At 48.3% G+C, this 6,264-nt stretch overlaps 1 protein-coding gene and 1 long non-coding RNA gene across 2 annotated transcripts in view; one reads left to right on the top strand and one right to left on the bottom strand.

Annotated features, from left to right (window-relative positions):
* The window catches only part of HSD17B14 (hydroxysteroid (17-beta) dehydrogenase 14), a 30,203-nt gene that overhangs the window by 19,773 nt on the left and 4,166 nt on the right, over window positions 1–6,264 (top strand).
* Window positions 2,044–3,484, bottom strand: LOC106728380. Its single transcript, XR_001364684.1, has 2 exons — window positions 3,444–3,484; window positions 2,044–2,241 (listed from the first exon to the last, which is right to left on the bottom strand). It is a non-coding gene; the product is annotated as an uncharacterized LOC106728380 (long non-coding RNA).

Below are 6,264 nucleotides of genomic sequence, written 5' to 3'. Positions count from 1 at the left end.
ACCAAGTACCAATTATGGCCCAGGAGCCGGGACAATGAAGACCAATGAAGACCACGGCTTTGCGTATGTGCCAGCAAAGCCGTGGAGGCCATTTACCCGATGATGTGCTATTCCATACATAACCCTATACTGTATACTTTATGAATCAATAAAAAATTTACAATTTTTAATCATAAACCTGTATATTCTATCAAAATTACTTCTTGCGTGAATTTTGGGACTATACACACACACACACACACACACACACACACACACACACACACACACACACACAGTGTATGTATGTATTTTTCTCTCACTAGTTGCCAATATTTAAAAAGAGCGTGAGTTTACATAACAACAGGACTTCTGGTTTCTCATGAAAAGTTGATACACTGGGCCCATGGGGCAGGTGACATTCTGCCAAGTGTGGCCTGGCTCTGGTAACCCAGTCCCTGCCTCCCCTGATTGGCTGCCTGACTGTTACCTGTGAGTGGGTGGGAGTAAAGGGTCTAGATCTGGCCTCCCCCGGCCCCGCCTGCGTTCTCTGCCATTTCCTACTGGCAACAGTGGGCAAGTTCATCTCTCTGGGCCTCAACTTTATTATCTGTAAAATAGGGCTAATCATGGCACCTAATTCACAGGGCTGTTCTGAGAATTGAATGAGATTCAGTGAAACACCCACTGAGCCCGTAAAACATGCCTGGCTCAGAGCTTGCTGTGTGCAAGTTATTACTGTTTATCACCAACCTTGTCCCATTCTGTTTCTTGTGGCTAATCTACCTCCCTCAGTTGTTTGGTTTTGTTAATCTTCAACAGAGGGTATTTTTTCCATAGAGCGTGAGTTTACATAACAACAGGACTTCTGGTTTCTCATGAAAAGTTGATACACTGGGCCCATGGGGCAGTTGACATTCTGCCAAGTGTGGCCTGGCTCTGGTAACCCAGTCCCTGCCTCCCCTGATTGGCTGCCTGACTGTTACCTGTGAGTGGGTGGGAGTAAAGGGTCTAGATCTGGCCTCCCCCGGCCCCGCCTGCGTTCTCTGCCATTTCCTACTGGCAACAGTGGGCAAGTGAATCTCTCTGGGCCTCAACTTTATTATCTGTAAAATAGGGCTAATCATGGCACCTAATTCACAGGGCTGTTCTGAGAATTAATGTTATTACTGTGTATCATGAACCTTGTCCCACTCTGTTTCTTGTGGCTAATTTACCTCCCTCAGTTGTTTGGTTTTGTTTTTTTGTTAATTTTCAACAGAGGGTATTTTTTCCATTGATTTTTTTTTTTTTTTGGAGAGAGTCGAAGGGAAGGGGAGAGACAGAGGGAGAGAGACATCGATGTGAGAGAGACACATCGATTGGTTGCCTCCCACATGTGCCCTGACCAGGGCTGGGGATCAAGCCCGCAGTCAAGGTACGTGCCCTTAACTGGAATCGAACCTGAGATCCTTTAGTTCGTGGGCTGACGCTCTAACCCAGCGGTTCTCAACCTGTGGGCTGCGACCCCTTTGGGGGTCGAACGACCCTTTCACAGGGGTCGCCTAAGACCATCGGAAAACACATATATAATTACGTATTGTTTTTGTGATGAATCACTATGCTTTAATTATGTTCAATTTGTAACAATGAAATTGGGGGTCACCACAACATGAGGAACTGTATTAAAGGGTCGTGGCACTAGGAAGATTGAGAACTACTGCTCTAACCACTGAGGAAACTGGCTAGGGCCTCAGTTTGAGGTCTCTGAGGTACATATTGGGCAAATGAAACCTGGGAGAAGTAAAAGGGAAAAGGTGAGATTTGAGCTGGACCTTGAGTGGGAGGAAGGGAAGTGGAGAAATAGGGCACGGAGTGTTTCACTCACTAGGAAAAGCATGTGCAAAGGCCCTGGGGCAGAAACACCGGAGTGTCTTCTAAGAACAAGAGAACCAACCCCCTACCTCCATCTCCAGCTTAGCAATTATAAGCACTAAGTTAAATTTGTCCCATCCATTGCCTCTTCTAATCTCCTACCCACGCATCATGTAATTTCATCAGTAAGAATTTCATAAATACTACCAGTGGATTACAAAGCTTATTTTTATTTTGAAATAATTTAAAGGTTATAATATATTGCCAGAATAGTACAGAGAACTCCCATATACCCAGACTCTCCATTGTGTATATTTTACCACATTGGCTTGACTTTTCCGTCTCTCTATTGGAGAGTAAGTTGCAGGTCTGATGTCCATTCATCCCTTAGTACTTGGAGTGCATTTCCTAAACACAAGAACAATCCATGAGCTTCATGTTGACCCCAGGGTCTCAGCTAACCTGGAGACCTTCCTATTCAGATTCTTAGAATTCTTTTTTTAAATATACGTTTTTATTGATGTCAGAGGGGAAGGGAGAGGGAGAGAGAGATAGAAATATCAATGACGCAAGAGAATCATTGATCAGCTGCCTCCTGCACGTCCCCCACTGGGGATCGAGCCCACAACCCACACATGTGCCCCGACTGGGGATGGAACCGCGACCTCCTGGTTCATAGGTCGATGCTCAACCACTGAGTCCCGCTGGCTGGGCAGATTATGCGAGTTCTTGTCATCACAGGTCCTTGGCCACACTGGATTTAGTTGGGGATCCCCCGGAAGCAGACCCCAGGTGAGGCTGGAGTGCAGGGCGTGTGGGAGGCGACCCCCGGAAGTGCTGCCCTGGGGGTTGGGGTGGGGGTGGACAGGCAAGGCAGCTGGTGGAGGGCATCACTGAGCAAATTACCACCGGGGCACGTGGGCGCTAGTCCCAAGGAACTCTGGGAGTCAGAGAGAAATGTGCCCCTCACAGTGATCCCCACCCAAGAGGTGAGGGAGAGCCAATGGTTTTAATTTAAAAATACTTTCAACTTTATGTTTAAAATGAAAATTAAGACTTTTTTTTTAAACATAAAAACTGCCATTAGGCCTTCTACGAAATTTAACGGTAATTTCTTACTACTGAATACCCAAGCCCGATCTGAATTCACCCCATTGTCCCCAAATGTCTTTTTTTTTAAAAAATATATTTTATTGATTTTTTACAGAGAGGAAGGGAGAGAGATAGAGAGTTAGAAACATCGATGAGAGAGAAACATCGATCAGCTGCCTCCTGCACATCTCCTACTGGGGATGTGCCCGCAACCGAGGTACATGCCCTCGACCGAAATCGAACCTGGGACCTTTGAGTCTGCAGGCCGACGCTCTATCCGCTGAGCCAAACCGGTCAGGGCCCCAAATGTCTTATTACAGTTGGTTTGCTCACGCCATGCTCCGGACGCGGTCCACGCATTACATTTGGTTTCCTGGAGGGCAAGACTCCTGTCTCTTGTTCACGCCTCCATCCCAGCACCTGAATCTGTGCCTGGCCCTAGCCGGTTGGCTCAGTGGGTAGAGCATCGGCCTGCGGACCACAGAGTCCCGGGTCCGATTCCGGTCAAGGGCACGCACCTTGGTTGCAGGCTCCGCCCCAGCCCCAGCCCTGACAGGGCGCGTTCAGGAGGCAACCCATCGATGTGTGAGGATGTTTCTGTCTTTCCCTCTCTCTTCCGCTCTCCCTAAAAACCAATGGAAAAATATCCTCAGGTGAGGATTCACAACAACAACAAAAATAAAAAATGAATAAACAAAACATTTAAAATTATTAACAAAAAAATAAAACAAAAAACTGTGCCTGTTGCAAGGAAATATGTCAAAATGAGCAAGTTCCTGCCATTATCACCACCCTCACCACCACCATCCCTATTATCATCACCTTCACCATCATCACCATCGATATAACCATCATCATCATCACTCCCATCACTATTATCATCATGGCCATCATCACCATCATTATCACTATCACCATTATCACCATCATCACCATCGATATAACCATCATCATCACTTCCATCACTATTATCATCATGGCTATCATCACCATCATTATCACTATCACCATTATCATCACCATCATCACCACCATCCCTATTATCATCATCTTCACTTCACCATCATCACCATCGATATAACCGTCATCATCATCTTCACCATCATCATCATCATCGATATAACCATCATCATCATCTTCACCATCATCACCATCGATATAACCATCATCATCACCTTCACCATCATCACCATCAAGATAACCATCATCATCATCACTCCCATCACTATTATCATCATGGCCATCATCACCATCATTATCACTATCACCATTATCACCATCATCACCACCACCATCCTTATTATCATCATCTTCACCATCATCACGATTGATAGAACCATCATCATCATCTTCACCATCATCACCATCAAGATAACCATCATCATCATCACTCCCATCACTATTATCATCATGGCTATCATCACCATCATTATCACTATCACCATTATCATCACCACCCTCACCACCACCATCCCTATTATCATCATCTTCACCATCATCACGATTGATATAACCATCATCATCATCACTCCCATCACTGTCATCATCATCTTCACCATCATCATGGCCATCATCACCATCATTATCTTTTTTTTTTTTATTATTTCAGAGAGGAAGAGAGAGGGAGTTAGAAACATCAATGAATGAGAGAGAATCACTGATCGGCTGCCCGCACGCCCCCCCCCACTGGGGATCGAGCCCGCAACCTGGACATGTGCCCCTGACCAGAATCGAACCTGGGACCCTCAGTCCGCAGGCCAACGCTCTATCCACTGAGCCAAACCGGCCAGGGCCATCATAATCTTCATCACCATCAACATCGTTATCACCACCACCATCACCAACAACATCCCTTGGGAGCTCTTGAAATGCTGACTCTTGGGCCCGAGCCCAGACCTCCTAAATCTGCATCATTGGCCTCCCTGGTGGATTCTGACACAGGCAGAGTTTGGGATTCCCTAGGCTAGTGAACACGGTGGAGGAATTAGGGGTCTCTCTACGCCCAAGGAAACGAGATCTTGTAGGCAGCAAGGATCCGCAGAAGGTGTTTGAGGAAAGGAGTGTCATGGTAGACTCTCAGAGCTGGGTTGGTTCTCAGAGAACTATCCATTCATTCATCTATTTATTTATCAACTAGAGGCCCGGTGCATGGATTCGTGCACCGCTGGGGTCCCTCAGCCTGGCTTGCACCCTTTTGCAATCCGGGACCCCCTGAGGGATGTCGGAGAGCCGGTTTCGGCCAGATCCCCACAGGCCAGGCCGAGGGACCCCACCGGGGCACGAATCTGTGCACCAGGCCTCTATTATGCATATAAGATCTTTGGTTAATCTCTTCCTGTCCTCCCCCTCCTCCCTTTCCTCTGAGATTCATCAGTCCTTTGCATGTTTCCATGCCTGTGCGTTGAGCGTCTGCCCCCTGGTGGTCATTATGCATCATAGCTACCGGTTGGTCAGCCGGTCACTTAGGCTTTTATATATATAGCTATATAGACCTGGGTGGGTGTCAGGCAGTATTCTAGGTGCCGGGGATTCACCGCATGGTCTTTGCCCCTGTGGTGTTCATAGCCGCGGGGCAGCCAGGCGTTATTCAATCAATGCAGACGTGAGCTTTTGGAGGGGGGGGGGGTGTTTTGTGCCAGACGGGTGTGGTTCTGGGAGGTGTGTGACAGGGCGCCTGGCTCGTTCAGGAGATCAGGGTGGGCTTCCTGGAGGAAGCAAATGACGAGCAGCATTAGCTAGAGGGGTGGTGAAGGGGACGCTGCTCCAGATCCGGTGTCCGAAGGGCGGGAAGGGGAGGGAGAGTCAGACCAATAAGAGTGCGGAGGGTCCTGGATGGAGCAGCATGGAGGTGCGGGTGCGAGTGTTCCTGGCAGAGGGAACAGCCGGTGCAAAGGCCTGGCAGCGAGAGAGGGTTTGGTGCCGCTGAGGGGCTGAGTGGAGGGGGGTAGGGGTGGCCCAGGAAATGGTTGAGGGGGCAGGTCACATGGGGCCTTGAGGGCCATGCCAGGTGCCTGGTCTTTATCTCAAGAGCACTAGGGAGCCATGGAAGGGATCTGAGCAAGAAAGTGATGGCTCAGAGGAGGAATGAGGGAGAGGGAGGCTCGGGGAGATCCCAGGGCTCCGTCTGTGGCTTGGGAAGCGGGGTGGGCGTGGGCCCCATGTCCGAGGCTGGGAACCAGGAAGAGAGGCAGGTTTTCGGAGACAGTGGGGTGATTCCTGCACTTGAGACACTGGGATGGAGAGGCCAAAGGGTGGGGGCTCTGAGGGAGATTTATTTTTTTATTTTTTATTTTAAATATATTTTATTGATTTTTTTACAGAGAGGAAGGGAGAGGGATA

This window comes from Myotis brandtii, unplaced genomic scaffold, assembly GCF_000412655.1.
Source record: "Myotis brandtii unplaced genomic scaffold, ASM41265v1 scaffold601, whole genome shotgun sequence".
In the NCBI taxonomy this organism is placed as follows: domain Eukaryota; kingdom Metazoa; phylum Chordata; class Mammalia; order Chiroptera; family Vespertilionidae; genus Myotis; species Myotis brandtii.
Note: the sequence above shows the minus strand (reverse complement) of the source record. Positions and strands in the feature narration are given on the sequence as shown.